The sequence below is a fragment of the Lissotriton vulgaris genome, chromosome 9, assembly GCF_964263255.1.
Source record: "Lissotriton vulgaris chromosome 9, aLisVul1.2, whole genome shotgun sequence".
In the NCBI taxonomy this organism is placed as follows: domain Eukaryota; kingdom Metazoa; phylum Chordata; class Amphibia; order Caudata; family Salamandridae; genus Lissotriton; species Lissotriton vulgaris.
Window position 1 is genome coordinate 626,836,745 of NC_141697.1, and position 16,805 is coordinate 626,853,549.

Sequence of the window (16,805 nt, forward strand, 5' to 3'; positions counted from 1 at the left end):
GGGGGCTCCTATGAGATAATTTCAGGGAGACATTATCTGTATCCTATGAAACACAATACATGTGAGACTTAACCCCTTCGCTGCAGCGGCAATTCCGCCGCAGCGCTGGGGGGGGGCGAGCGGCGCTCACATGCTCGTGACAGAACCGCTCCGTCACGAGGCGCGGTTGCGCTGTGCTCATGACGGAGCGGTTCCGTCATGGCCCCACCCGCTCAATAGAACGCGCCGCACAGGCGCGAAATCAGGGCCGCGCAGGCACGGCGGCAGGGCCATGACGGAACCGCTCCGTCATGAGCACAGCGCAACCGCGGCTCATGACGGAGCGGCTCCGTCATGAGCATGCATGGAGTTAAACCAGTGTAAATGCATCAAACAATGACAGAAATTTACCACACACACTTCTGGGCTGCATAATAATTGCACCCCATGTACTAATAATAGCTTCGGCCCTGAATAGCAGGTTCTCCTCTGTCTCTTTCACCCACTCCGCACCATGCATGAGCATTACTCCAATCTTGTAACAGGCTCAGTTTTCCCTGTCCCTTATCCATTGCTCTGCAGTCAAAAGTGCCACTGGCCCTACAAGGTGAATATTTACAAGGAACTGATGCAGCGCGGAGCTGCTGCAAATTTTGCAGCACCACGCTCTGCCATTTCCAAAACACAGGGATGCACAGTATTTACAACAATACTGTGCACCCCAGTGTTTTCCCAACTGCTTGCGCTAAAAAATAGCTTCCCAGTGGCAACATAGACACGCTTGCGTTTGCAGGGAATGATTGGTTATGTGCAGGATTGTGTCCCTTCCTGCACATAAACAAACAATAATGGTGATTTGTTACTTCTATGTGTAGTAAATCACCATTATTTAATTATTGTTTATGGGGACACCTTCCTGCACATTAACAATCATTAATGGTATTTTGCTCTTTCTATGTGTGCTGAGAATGCAGCACACATAGAAAAAGAAAAAACGAGGAGAAATAATAGTTCTTCTCCTCGTTGCACCAATCTAATGCCTGCTATTGCATGGGGCTTGTTTTTGACGCTGCCTCAGATTCACACGTCCATGTAAATCTGGAGCACCATCAAAAAGCAATGGGTGTTGCTGTGCAAAGCCCACAGCAACATTCATTGCACGCCCCTTATGTGCCTATAACTGCGTGAAACAATACCATATTTACAATGCCACTTTCCAAATATTACGCAGGGCATTGCGCCACCAGAACGTAAAAAAGTGACGTTCCGGTAGTGCAATCTCTTGCAAATATGCCCCTAAGTGTACACTGAGCTCCAATTCAAGCAAAGATGCGTAGTAAGAGAGCCTTAATAGTTGTAGTTGACCCCTCATACTGCGGGCCCTCATACTACTGCACCTGTAGCACCAATGATACCTATATATCTGTGAACCAGGCTGTCTGCAGTGCCCGCTTTACTGGGCCATCATGAAGCACATCTCCCCCCCCCCTTGTTAGGGCCCTGTTTCATGCACAGCAGGCATGACCTCGGCCCTAATACTAGCAAATGGGCCCCATCTGCCCTTGTTTGTAGTAGGACAGCCATAATTATGGGGCAGTAGCCAATAACACCTCAGATCCACAGGACCTGCTGCACTAAGAGGGTGATGGCCCTGTCAAACGGACGATCAAATCACCCCCGTTCCCTAGAATCATCTCTCAGAGCAAGCTGTCTCTGTCTAGTTATAAACAAAAAATGACCCCCTACATCTCTCTGGCAATATCCATGAATCTGTCTCCTCTTTCGCCTGGCCATTACTCCGAGGCCCCAGTGGTCTGAAGGACCAGGGCTCTGTATCTGAGTGCATCACTGCTTGCCTCCTCCCTACCACCACCTGGGTTCACGCTATTACAAAAACAAAAACAGTCATACCTTAAAGGTTAAGTCTGATCTTGTGATGCCTCCTCCTGAAAGAACCACACACACAACCGCACCCAACCACACAACCACAAATACATCCTCCAAATACAACCACACACACACAACCACACACACACAACCACACACAGAACCACACACACACAACCACACACACATAACCACAAACACAACAAAACACACAACCACACACACAACTACGCACACAACCACACACACACTCACACACCCACAACTACACACACACACACAACCACACCCAACCACACAATCACACACACAACCACACACACACACAACCACAACCACACAAAGAAAAAAACCAATTGCAATGCAATAGGTCTCACATTACTGAATCTTTGAGCTGCTAGTGTTGCATTATTATTAGCAATGCCATCAGCTCAAACTTTTATAATGCAAGACCTATTGCATTGCAAATGCTTGTTTTTTTACTCATGGTAACACAATCTGTGCGAATATTTAATCTTATTAGGGCCAGTTTACCAACCAAATACAGCAATAAGCAACTGAAAGATGATCAGTCAACTTTTGTTTAGAGCATTCCAAAGCCCCAGACACATTGCAATATTTTTAGTAACTTTTCGTCTGTTTAGGCCAACAGCTAATTTGTTTTTAATAAATTGTGAAGATTATTCAGCAGATGATGCATTATTTGGCAAATGCAACAATTATGTGGAAAAAGAAACACCTGCAAAATCACATAATTCCCGTGGCTCTGCTTAATACTAAAATGTATAGCTATAAAATATGATTTGCATATTCACAGTGCTTTCTGCCACAGGATGGAAACCTTGTAGCACTATAAATACACAAGCCACTATTTCCCGCTGTGGCAAATAGGATTCAATGTTGTGATTCTTTGTCACACACAAACATCTGCAGTGATACCCTTAGCCAGCAGAGGTTTAACAACGTAAGAGATTCATTTCCTACTCTTTATTTTAACTTACATATATTTTTCATTTATCATGTACAAATCATTTCATATGTTGTCACTAGAAAATGAAAAAACAAAATAGTTAAACAATATTTTACTCTTTTTAGCTACATTTGACCCTGCCACCCGTCTCAATGCCCCTGAAACCATTGCACCCAGGATCATAGTTCACATACTTTTGTTTAGTACTTCAACTGTGCATGTAAATGAAAAGAGCCTGAAAAAGTGCCAAACAAGCAAAGTTTCACTTCCCGGCACTCTTCATTTACAAGGTGTTGCAGCGGCATTTACGACCCATGTGGTCGACCAGTCAAGGCTCCCTTGGGGAGGGGGAGATTTAGGTGAGTGAACACAACTCATAACTCAAAATGCAAAAGGTGCAAACAAAAAATTAGTGTCCGTCCAAATGCTTCATTTTATAGATTATTTTTATTTTAGGTCGGTGCTCTAGTCTTTGTCAGGGGAATCACTGTCCCACTCTCCTAAAGTAACATGTTCAGTGTTATTCCCCATTCACTCACTGGTGACTGCATCAAGGAATGCAAACTATTAGGCCATACTCAGAGTTTTCTCTTTTGACCTTTTAGGAACTTAGTCAAAAATGTCCATGGTGCAGCAGCACCATTAGTAGTGAGTTCCTGGGGGCCCAACAAGCACAGTTTATGTCTTACCCACTTTTGCAGCACTTAAGAATTCAATGATGCAGCAGGTGCCTTCAAATGCACACCCACGAGTCCTGCTCAGTTTGGAGAGGTCAGGCTGCTTGTGGCCCATGCGACAGCACTTGGCAGTGCTGGCCCGGTCTCCTGAACGGCACTGCTGTAGGTCTTCCAAATGTCAGAGCAGATCTCTGTGATTGCAGTCTCTTTAAATTGATTTGCTCAACAGGGAGGGAGGGGATGGTGTAATCCTTTCTTCAGCTCCCGACTGGGGTTAGCGAGGGTGTGACGCTGTCCACAGTGTCTCTGGCAGTCCTTGTGCCATACAGAGTTGCTGTGGCACGTGTTTATCCGGGTGGAGGCTCTTCCAGCCTCAGCATCCCGGGGCAGACAATAACAAGACTTGGCCCTCAGTGGAATGATCCTTTATCAGTGGCTTTCCACTGGCATACGGGGTCACCAGAGCACTGCGGGAATGGGGTAGCAAGACCCGCAAGTTGTTCATCACATGGCTCAATCTACGGCAGTCGACTCCCGCATACGGGGGTTGCTTGAAACAATCTTGCACATGGGTGATGACATGCTCTGTGCTCAGCCAAATCCCCACACCTGGCACAGGGAGTCCTCACAGTAGAGCTCCCCACAGGACTTTGCTCCCTCCAACGCTCTCTCTCACTGTTCTTGGCAAGCAGGCACGTGCTGGCGCTTCAGGCTCCAGGGCACGTGGTCTTGATTTCCCTGGGTGATGTCCCCTCACACAACAGGGATAGTAGCAAGCCTTGACCCCAGTCCTGGTCACAGGCAAAAGTCTTACAGAGCTTCACTTCTCACACAGCCAACCTGGCTGCTTGGCTGATGACACATTTTTGGGGGCACAACCTCCCCATCTTATAGTCCTTCTACAGACAGCAAATGTGATTTAGGGTCTGGGTCTTTGAAGTTTATATTGGGGTTCTGCTGTTGATGTGAGCTTTAGCTTTGCAGCACAACTACCATGATGCGTTTGTCTGTGTTTTACCTGTGTAGCAGGTGATGAAGATAATTATTCTCACTGCAATCATGCATTTCTTCGCTGTATTTGTACGGTTAGGTGCAGTCAGGGGGAGACATGGAGAGATGTATGTACTCAGCCAGTAGCCATGCCCTTCTTGTATGCTATGTTTCCATGGCATATGGAATCCTTCGGTTCCGAATGTTCATGAAGTCACAGGTTGATTCTGTGAATTGTGTGCAGCAGGGAGTGAACGCTAGAGTAGCATCACAAACCATCTGTATATTTTTGGTTTGCTGTTGTTTCTTACTTAACCGTGGTGGTATAAGACTTATGTTGGAGCAGTCATTTGCCCCAACACATTAGGAAACCACTTAGTGACATAGAAATTTGCCACAGTGGTATGATCGAGGATCAGTTTGGGAAATGGTGATCTGGAGTACTAGTGTGAGAAATGCACCCATCACCTACCTGAAGGTATTACAAAACATTGGCTGTGATATACTATGGAAGTGTCCTGCTGGGTTCTGGTCACCCTCTCTTGCATGGAAATGTAGCAAAGCCGGAAGTTTCATAAGAGGGGTATTGCTGTGCTAGTGGCAAAATGTGGTTTTAATGCCTCCCCACTGATACTAAGGAGGTGTTTGAAGGACACCATGACCAGCTGGTATGCTTTTAATGCATGGGGTTCAGTCATGTTCGGGGGGTTTTGGAATATTTGGTAAGCCACTTTGGTTTGCCCTGCACATTTAATACAGTGACCCCTCGTCTTCCTGCACCAAGACAAGGGCCTCCTAAGTAAGGATTAGGATCTCATCCAGGACAAAAAGTTCTGCCATACCCACTTGCTCTATGGACACACTGCAAGAGAAGAGTGTGGCTTTGTGTGTATCCTACTTTTATAGAACCATTGGCTGTTAAGCTCCTCTTGCTCCTCAGGGTTCAGATGATGCTATAAGGGTTCCACTTCCAGACAGATCCGAACTCAACATGAATAATCACTGAGTTCAGGACCGATCAGGCAGGGGATAAAGGTCGGGGAAGGGTCAGCAGGGACAAAGGATCTGAAAGACACAAGCAAACAATATTAGCACTCTCACTCCCCACCTCAAATGCTACACTCATTTAGGTCTCACTAAGAGAATAGATACCTTCAGTGCAGATCCTCTGCCAAACACAAAACGAACATAACCAAATATCCACTGTAGATCAACGGATCTTATCCTGCACCTGGAGAATCCTGATTACTTCATCAGAAGTCCTTGTTAAGCAAATACCCTTCCCCTATAGTCAATGGTGAATATACGTTTAGAATGTGCAATGCTGGAAGTCACTATATAAATGTACCATAGGCTTCCACGGTGTAACAACTGCCGCCGTACACAGCCAGTTAAAGTGCTCCTCCTTACCGGGGGATCAACACGCTTCCTTTGAAGTTACCATCAATGCCTTTCCCCGACCGCACTCTGCTACGAGTGGGGAAACAATGACACCCACTACCTCACCGGCAGTAGTCAACGGCAAATTTCAATCAGCACAGCAGTTAATTTCCGCCCTCTATTTTTCTAGAGACGGTGTAGAGCAAGGTCGAGAAATCCGCTAGCTTCACGGACACTCCCTTGAAAAGTCAACAGTCCGTAGGTAAAAGTTTGAGAGACAGAGTTTTACTCCTTTCTCCCTACCTGACGGCAAAAGAACATGGGGTCAGAAAGAGCGGATCCTCGCTCTGGTACATTCTCAGGGTTCCACCAGAAAACCGGCTGTGGCAGCTTCCTTCGAATCTCCGATGTCGTTCCCGGGAGAATGATACGAATTACGCACATGCTCGGGTGCGCGTTCCCGACCTCTTTGACCTGAGCCTTCTGGGACTCGTAGTTCCACTATTGCGCCCATTCCTCATATCTTGGCAGGCGCCTTAGCTGGATTGCCACAGTATACCCCCCTTCCCAGCGCCTTACTAGAACCAGGCTTATTCGGATGTTTCATGTAGAAGGAACAAATCGCTCTGGGGCGTGCACTGCGCTACATGGTTCCCATGAATCTTCCTCCTCCGAATAACCCTTCCAGGATATCAGGAACCACAACCGACCCCTCCGATACTGGGAGTCTCGAATCCTCCGCACCTCGTACTCCACTCCATCCGCCGTGATCACTGGGGGAGGGGCCCTTCTCCTTGCCGAACCCGCCGGTTTCAACAACCCACAGTGGAACACTGGGTGAATCCGTAGACTACCAGGTAGACGAAGCTTGTAAGCCACTGGGTTCACTCTCTTCACCACTTCGTACGGGCCAATCTACCTAGGATGGAAAACACTCCTAAGCTTGAAACAAATGTTCTTGGTGGACAGCAACACTGTGTCCCCCACCTTGTAAACGGGTCCATCCGCCCATGTTCTGTACAACATCTTAGCCTTCCGGAGATGCTCTGCCAGTTTCTGATGCAACGCTAACAGAGTTTTCATGGGGGCTTGGACCGAGGGTTGATTGCCCACTTCCGCCGGAACTTCTACTGGAAGGGTCTTTGCGACATACCCGAAATTGGCCATGAAGGGCGAGACCCCTATAGAGCAGTGTACCTGGTTGTTGTATGACAGCTCGGCCAACCACAGCATTGAGACCCACGACTCTTGTGCCTCCTCCGAATAGCATCTCAAGTACTTTTTTAGAGTCTGGATAAGGCTCTGTTTGTCCATCAGTCTGTGGATGTAACGATGTGGAAACAGCATCCTAGATCTGTAACGCCTTACACCAAGTCCTCCAAAAACTAGCCACGAACTGAGGTCCCCTATCCGACACAATCACTACCGGCTGGCCATGGAGACGGACAACCTCACTCAAGATCAACTGCCCTGTCTGTCCAGCTGTTGGTTAGTTCCTGCAAGGCACAAAGTGCCCCATCTTTGTCAAGCTGTCCACTACCACCAACACTGCTGATTTGCCTGCATCGGACGGCAACCCTGTGATGAAGTCCAGACTGATGGTGTGCCAAGGATAAGGAGGTGTGAGCATCGGCATGAGTTTTCCTCTGGCCTTTGTGTGATCCGATTTACCTCTGGCACACATCTCGCATTCCGATACCCATTTCTTGGCCATCGCCGTCATAGATTCCCACCAGAAGTGTCTTTGCAGCAGTTCCGTAGTCTTTGATATTCCCGGATGCCCCGCTAATGGAAACTGGTGACACCATTGAAAAGCCTTCTTTTGAAACCTCTTGGTAGGCAGATACAACTTGTTCTTATAGAACGGTAGTCCTTCCCTTAGTAACGTTCCTTCTTCTCCTTTTTTCCATCTTTTCCATTGTTCATGAGAACGATTCTGACGTATCTCATCGAGGAACTCCTCCTCTCTCGCGATGCAGATCACCTTTTCCTTAGGAATGATGGCCATAGGAGCATGTATTTCTGGGTTGCCTGAGCTTTCCTGTCGTGACAAGGCGTCTGCCTTGCGATTGTCCACTCCTGGCCGATACGTAATGTGGAAGTCATATTCCGCAAAGAAAAGAGTCCACCTCATCTGCCTCTGGGTGAGATGTCTGGCTGATTGCATGTACTGGAAATTCCGGTGATCTGAGTACACCGTAACTTGGTGACGGGCTCCCAGCAGGTACGGTCTCCATTCTTGGAAGGCCTTTTTGATGGAAAGGAGCTCTTTTTCTGCGATTGTGTAGTTACTCTCTGCGGAGTCCAGCTTCTTCGACAGGTATGCCACTGGGTGGAGCCGACCAGTGTCCTTGTCCCTTTGAGACAGAACAGCCCCTATGGCGGTATCCGAGGCATCCGCCTCCACTATGAACGGAGCCTCCAAATTCGGATGTCTAAGAATTGGAGCCGACGTGAAAGCTTTCTTCAATACTCCAAAAGCTCTCTCTGCCTCAGAGTCCCAAAGGAACACGGTTCCTTTCCTCAGCAATCTGGTGATGGGAATGATGAACCTCCTGTAAAAGTTTGCAAACCCCAGGAAACTCTGTACCTCACGAATATTCTTAGGATTAGGACAGTCTAACACCGCTTTCACCTTGCGCCCAGTCATACATAACCCTGCAGGACTTAGGTTTACTCCTAGGAACTCTACTTCAGTTACCCCAACCTCACACTTGCTTAACTTGCAAAAAAGAGCCTGTTGTTGGAGCCTTTTCAATACCTCACACACATGAAGATAGTGGTCTTGTGTCCTGCTGGAATAAATCAGTATATCATCCAGATACACTATAACGGAGACGTCTATCAGCTCTGCTAGTACCTTGTTTAGGAAGTACTGGATTGCCGCCGGGGCATTGCACAGCCCGAACGGCATTACCAGATACTCATATAACCCATACCTGGTCTTAAAGGCGGTTTTCCACTCGTCTCCGTGTCTTACTCTCACCAAGTGGTATGCTCCTCTTAGGTCTAATCTGGTGGAGATCATCGCTTCGCGTCCCTGATCTAACAACACATTAATGAGTGGCAGCGGGTATCTATTTCTAACCGTGTTCTTATTTAGCGATCTATAATCACAGCAAGCCCTCAAATCTCCATTAGCTTTTGATATAAAAAACAAAGGGGATGCCGCTGGTGACATGGAAGGTCGAATAAACCCCAGCTTGATATATTCATCTAGATACACTCTGAGATGCCTTGTTTCGGGCTCGGACAAGGCATAAACACGGCAAGAAGGAAGCACACTGTTGTCAATCAAGTCTATTCTACAGTCATGCCTCCTATGTGGGGGAAGGACCACAGCCTTTGTCTTGCTAAACACTTCCGCAAACTTATGGTATTCGTCGGGAAGTTGTACCTCTTGTTCTACTACTGTTGCCACACACCAGGATGCAGCCAACGCTGCTGCTATGGACTCTCCTCCTCTCAAACACTGTGTCATACAAATCTCGGATGTAAAATTAACCTTTCTATCTGCCCAGTTTACTTCAGGGGTATGTTTACAAAACCAAGGCATACCCAAGATTAATTCGTACTGTGGGGCGTCTATGATGTTAAGCACTATGTCTTCCTCATGATGTTTCCCCTTTCCCTGCAGTGTCAATCTCAATATCTCAGTTTGTGAGGTTATCAGGCCAGATTTTAGCTGCTTTCCGTCTACCGCCACCACTTCTTCAGGTACCTCCCTGACTACGACCCCGACCGCTAGCAACTTGACTAAGCCGTTATCTATGAAATTGCCGGTTGCTCCTGAGTCCAACATAGCCAAAACCTTGTGAACCTGAGAACCCACCACCATGCTTCCTTGTAATACTATATGGGCTTCTGTGGCTAAGGCTTGGAAGGACATTCACGCACATAGTGGCCCCTCTTCCCACAGTACATGCACAGCCCCTGTGTGCGCCTGTTTTCTCTTTCTGTGCGAGATAACGGAGCCTTTACCGCCCCTAGTTCCATAGGATCGTTTCCCGCATCACTAGGTGTATTCTCTTTTTTAAATCTGCTATCGGTACCTCTGTCGTGAATGCTCCCATCCAGTCGCAAAGAGAGGTTAACCAAATCCGTGCACGTGCGGGGTTGGGGATCGATTCTGGCTATCACGTCCTTGAGCTCACTATTTAGCCCCTGATAAAACAATGACATGCGTTTTTCCTCGGGCCAGGCTGCTTCAGCTACCAATCTATTAAAGTTGGTGAGATACGTAACGAAATTACCCCTCCCCTGTCGCAGTGATAACAGCTCCTTGTCTGCACTAAAGGAGGTCGTTCTTCTATCAAACACACCCTCAAATGCCTTTCTAAATGCATCCCAGTCTGATAGGACTGGGTCATTGTTGCAGACTAATGGTACAGCCCAATTAGCCGCATCCCCACTAAGGTATGAAATAGCAAAAGCTACCCGTGAATGATTAGTGGGGAATGAAGACGGGCGACATGAAAAATGCATTAAGATTTGTGTAAGAAAACACTTGCACTTTGTGTGGATCCCCCGTGTACCTCTCTGGAGTGGCTAAAGGTTTGGGTGGTGCGACTGAGACCTGTATAGGGGGCAATGCTGCTGAACTAACATCAAAAGGATTACGGGCTGTTCTATCAAATCTTTCTCCTAGGGCCGCCGTCTCTAATCTAGACGGCGCTAACTCCTGTTGTAAGGCTTCCAGGACTAACAATACCTCATCATTCGTTGCCATTATAGTCACCACCCGACTAGGAGGAGCGATAATTTCTTGGGTGTGTAATTCTGTTATGCTCCTCTTGCTCCTCAGGGTTCGGATGATGCTATAAGGGTTCCACTTCCAGACAGATCCGAACTCAACATGAATAATCACTGAGTTCAGGACCGATCAGGCAGGGGATAAAGGTCGGGGAAGGGTCAGCAGGGACAAAGGATCTGAAAGACACAAGCAAACAATATTAGCACTTTCACTCCCCACCCCAAATGCTACACTCATTTAGGTCTCACTAAGGGAATAGATACCTTCAATGCAGATCCTCTGCCAAACACAAAACAAACATAACCAAATATCCACTGTAGATCAACGGATCTTATCCTGCACCTGGAGAATTCTGATTACTTCATCAGAAGTCCTCGTTAAGCAAATACCCTTCCCCTATAGTCAATGGTGAATATACGTTTAGAATGTGCTATGCTGGAAGTCACTATATAAATGTACCATAGGCTTCCACGGTGTAACCACCGCCGCCATACACACCCAGTTGTAGCGCTCCTCCTCACCGGGGGATCAACATGCTTCCTCTGAAGTTACCAACAATGCCTTTCCCCGACCACCCTCTGCTACGAGTGGGGAAACAATGACGCCCACTACCTCACCGGCAGTAGTCAACGGCAAATTTCAATTAGCACAGCAGTTAATTTCCGCCCTCTATTTTTCTAATGACAGTGTAGAGCAAGGTCGAGAAATCCGTTAGCTTCACGGACACTCCCTTGAAAAGTCAACAGTCCGTAGGTAAGAGTTCGAGAGACAGAGTTTTACTCCTCTCTCCCTACCTGACGGCAAAAAAACATGGGGGTCAGAAAGAGCGGATCCTCGCTCCGGTACATTCTCAGGGTTCCACCAGAAAACCGGCTGTGGCAGCTTCCTTCGAATCTCCAATGTCGTTCCCGGGAGAATGATACGAATTTACGCACACGCTGAGGTGCGCGTTCCCGACCTTTAATGACTCCTCCTTGACCTGAGCCTTCTGGGACTCGTAGTTCCGCTATTGCGCCCGTTCCTCATATCTTGGCAGGCGCCTTAGCTGGATCGCGATATTGGCTAGTTGGAATCACCTGTGTGTATTTGTTTGTTTGTTTGTGGCTGTGTACTGTTACTTTTATGTTTTTTACTATAGACGAAATTACACATTTTGCTAACTTTTTTCTTGTTCTCTGTAATATGGTTCAAATTTGATTGCTGTGATTATGCATGTTAGAAATTAGGGTTGTGGTTGGCAGAAGTATGCCCCCTATTCAAGCACGAATCACCACTCTAGTCAGGATAAGTTAGATACACACTTTAAATTATCCTGTGTTCACCCTCTGGTAGCTTGTCACAGAGCAAGCAGGCATAAGAAGCAATTGGTCAAGTGCAACGCACTCACACAGTAACACAATGAAAACACCACAAAAAGACTCCACATAGGTTTAGAAATATAGAGATTTTTTCTGAATAAATAAAGATGATAGCAACACAAATCTAATAAGTGAACCAGAATAATGCATTTTTAAAGTGGTCGTACTATACTGGGGTAAATTCAAAGTTCAGGCTGACTGCAATGGAAGGCAGACCAGCTACAGGACTCAGACAGGCTCCGCGGACAAACTACCTTGTATAGAGTAAAGCATCCATGTCGAGGACTCGAGGCTTGGCATCGAGGAGGTGCTGCCTTGTCCCCACACCATTGGATGGAGGGGAGTATCGGGGTCGATCTGCGCTGTCAATAGAAGCGTTATTGACAAACAGTATGTCATCATCGAGCGGCACTGTCCGTCGTCATCAAATCGTGCTGGCTGTAGAGTCAAGAACATTGAGTAGCCGCTGTGTTGGCATTGATGGGGGGATGCGTCGGTTCTGATCGGCGCAAATCCTCTGCTGCATTGATCTAGGAAAAGCTACTAAAACCAACTTCTGAGGTGCAGGGCTGGAGGGGGCACATCAGGCAAGGGTAGGACTCACAGGTGGAAGAGTCCAGCAGCACCAGCAGAGTTGTAAGAAGTCTTTATTGGCATACGGCTTCAGAAACAGGAGGAAAGCCAGCAACTCCTTGGAGTCACTCTGAAGTTAAGTGTGATTAGTCCAGTCCTCTTCTTCAGCAGGGCAGAGATCAGCAGGCAGCAGGGCAGCTCAGCAAAGCAGTGAAGCAGTTCTTTAGAACAGTCAGTCAACCTGAGTGACAATCCGTGTAGCATAGCAGTTCACACTCCTGGTAGAGTTCTTCACATGTCCAGTATTGTACTGTCTTGGTCGGGTCATCACCGCAATACTTATACTCAAATGTGCCTTTAAAGTGGAGGTAACTTCAAAGCAGCTCCTTGAAGTACACAGGTCCTCTTTTATCCCAGCCTTGCCTGCCAGGCTATCTGTGGAAAGGCAACCAGTCCTTTGTATGGGGACAGGATACAGCCTGTTCAGATGTGTCAGCTCCCTTGCCCCCTTCCTGTCCGGGAAAGCTATCAGAATGCAGATAAGTTCTCTGTGACACCCATTGTTTTAAATTTTTTCAATTATTTATTTTATTGATATATAATTATGTTAATTGTGCCATTATATATATTTATTTTAATATGTTTTATGTGCGAGTTGTGAGGTTTATAGGGGTGAAGGGTGGCAAGTAATTTATTTGCAGGTAATTAATAATTAATTGTTGATTATAATGAATTAATTCATTGAAAATGAAATTTGTTAATTGTGTAATTCTTATTTTTTTGGGTGCAGGTTGTGGGATTAAAGGGGAATATAGGGTTAAAGGACCGGAAGTGATTTATTAATAATAATGTTTTGCAAATCATTATGAAGTAATTAATTAATAGTAATCATGTTAATTCTTGTATTAATGTTTTCTGGTTGTGGGTTGAGGTGTTATGGGGTAAAAGGTAAGAAGTCATATATTTTTAATTAAGATTACAATTAATTAATTAATAATTAGATTTAATTGTTTAATTACATTTTTTAGGTGCGGGAAGTGGGGTTTGCAGGGGTATAGGGTGTGAAGTTATTTAATTGTAATGAATTTATGTTAATTTGTTAATGAATATATGTTTAATTGATAATTCATTTATGTTCATTGCGTTTTTCAATTATTTGTCATAGATTGTATATGTGGAATGTGGGTTTTGAAGGGGTATGGAGTGGGAAGTAAATTAATTGTAAGTAATTAAATATTTTTTTAGTTAATATTAATTACAAATGTGATAATTATGTTAAGTGTGTGAAACTTTTTGATCAATTTTATGAGTGTGTTATGTGTTTTGTGAGGGTATATTTTGGGAAGTACATTAATTATAACTAATTTATACATAATATTTAATAAATGATAATTGGTTTGTTGTTAAATATTTATATTATTAGTGTAAATATTTTTTTATAAAAAGATAATTTTTTGGTGTAGGTTGAGAGTTTTGTGAGGTTATACGGTAGAAAGTAAGTAAATTAAATGTATGTAATAATAATTTTTTTGTTAAAAAATATTTTTTTACATTCAAAAGTTTCCTTGTATGAAAATTCATGTTTACATTTATTTTTAATAATAATTGTATATACTTGTGTTACATTTTTTTATTAAATACATTTGTATATTTTTCAATATATTTATATTTTCTTATTTTAATTTGTTTTTTAAGTAATTTATTTTGTTTAGGGTTTTTTGTCATTTTTTTGTTGTACTAATTGGAGTGGGAATAGTAAATGTTACCCCTCTGCTATCCAACACTTTTCCTTTGTTTGTACTTATTGGAGTGGGAATAGTCAATTTTATTCTATCACAATGCAACTCTTTCCCATTTATTTTACCCCTCCACTATCAAACACTTTCCCTACAGTTGTATTTTACTGGAGTGGGAATAGTACATTTTCCTCGTTGCAATCCAACACCTTCCCTACAGTTGCACATATTGGACTGGAAATAGTAAATTTTGCCTCTCCGCTATCCAACACTTTTCCTACTGTTATACTGACTGGAGTGGGATTAGTAAATGTAACCCCTCCACTATCCAACACTTTCCCTACTGTTGTACATATTGGAGTAGGAATAGTACATATTATTCTTCCACAATCCAACACTTTCTCTACTGTTGTACTGGCAGGAGTGGGAATAGTAAATGTCACCCCTCCACTAGCCAACATTTTCCCTACTGTTGTACTTAGCGAAGTTGTAATAGTAAATTTTACTCCTTTACAATCCAACACTCTCCCGAATCTTGTTTTGAATGGAGTGGGATTATTAAATTTGATCCTTTTGTACAGGAACAGTTTTCTTTCTTTTGTAGTGGCTGAAAGGGTTATAGTACATAAAACCTATCAGTAATTAAATATGTTTACTAGTATTGTATTTATTGAAGGGATATTTGTAAATTGTAGCAAGTTCTTTAATTTTTTGCGTTACGTGAAGTGGGAATTGTAAATTTCTTTAATATATTTATTATTATTGTTTGCGTAGTTTTAAATAAATTATAGTGGAAATAGTATATACATTGAAATGTATGTTTATTTAGAAAAAAGTTGGCGGATGACCCCATAGTACATATATGTAAACATATATTAATTATTAGATAGGTGTGTTTAACTTTTTTTTTATTGAGTTGATTTGTAATAGCTGTGGAAGTATATGTATTATTAATATTTTAGTTTGAAAATCTCAGTTTGTATTTACATTATTTAATATTTATTAATTTCTTTTTATATATTTTTAAAAATTATATTTAGTACAACGATAATAATGACCTCAATATTTTTTAATATACTTACCGATATACAGATATGATGACAATATTTTTGTCATCGATATTTTGGTCAGAATATTTTGTTGGTCGATATTCTGTTGGTGAACCCCCTTAGGGCCACCTAGGGCCTACCTTAGGCGTCACCTAATTGTAGTAAAAGGAGAGTTAAAGGCTTGGCAAGTGGTTTTAAATTTAATAATATAACACAACCATTTTAGAGAGGGGGTCCAAGGGACCTGAGCCGTAGTCTGGTGAGGCGTAGAGTGTACCTCCTACCTCTAAGGTAAGCCGGGGCTGTCCGATATAGAAATCGGTATTGTAAAATAAAGTACATCGACAGGGATATGTAGTTTACATACCAAATACTATGCTCTAAACAACAAATGTGTTCTTGAGCCTCTAACTGATCTTTTCTAAATGTTGTGTTGTGCCTGTCTGTCTGTTATTTTTGTATTTTAGCAAGGAGGACTTGAACCAGTCAAGGGACAATCGATTCGCTTGCAGTAACGTAATGTAAAAAACCTTCAACCTTCAACAAGTCAACAACGTCTCCTCGGCATGCTTCAACATCCTACGCATGCTACGGAAGATCTTCTGGTGGATCCCCACCGAGACCAGGAAGACCGTCACCCAGGCCCTCGTCACCAGCCGACTGGACTACGGCAACGCCCTCTACGCCGGGACCACCGCCAAGCTCCAGAAGAGACTCCAGCGGATCCAGAACGCCTCAGCCAGACTCATCCTCGACATCCCACGAACCAGCCACATCTCCGGACATCTGCGAGACCTTCACTGGCTCCCCGTCAACAAAAGAATCACCTTCCGCCTCCTCACCCACGCACACAAAGCCCTACACGACCAAGGCCCGAGCTACCTCAACAGCCGAGTCAACTTCTACGCTCCCAAACGCCACCTCCGATCAGCCAACCACGCCCTCGCCGCCGTCCCCCGCATCCGAAGAGCGACTACAGGAGGAAGGTCCTTCTCCCACCTGGCCGCCAAGACCTGGAACTCCCTCCCGACCGACCTGCGCCTGACCCAAGACCACCTCTCCTTCAGGAAGAAGCTGAAGACCTGGCTGTTCGAGCAGTAGCGGCTCCCCCCCCCCCCAGCGCCTTGAGACCCCACGGGTATGTAGCGCGCTTTATAAGTGTCACTGATTGATTGATTGATTTTGCAAATATTGCATTTTAAAACACCTCCATTTTTTCTTTCACTGGGGGGCACAAGCAGTAGCAAGATGTGGTCCTGAAGAATGCAGCAGGGCACCTGGGCGGGTCCAAAGTCTGCAAAAACATGTTGACCTTATTAGATCATTAATAGTAGATATTTGTTTTTCTACTATATCTTAGCACACTTTTTAGCATTGGAAACATAGGAGATACGTAATAAAGTTTTTTCTCTCCCATTTCTCCAATTTTATATCCCTTCACTATTATCACACC

General features: G+C 44.6%; 1 protein-coding gene across 1 annotated transcript in view; it reads left to right on the top strand.

The window, feature by feature from the left end:
• The window catches only part of LOC147691986 (cytochrome P450 2C16-like), a 307,127-nt gene that overhangs the window by 195,033 nt on the left and 95,289 nt on the right, over positions 1–16,805 (top strand). The gene's annotated exons all lie outside the window — the stretch shown is intronic.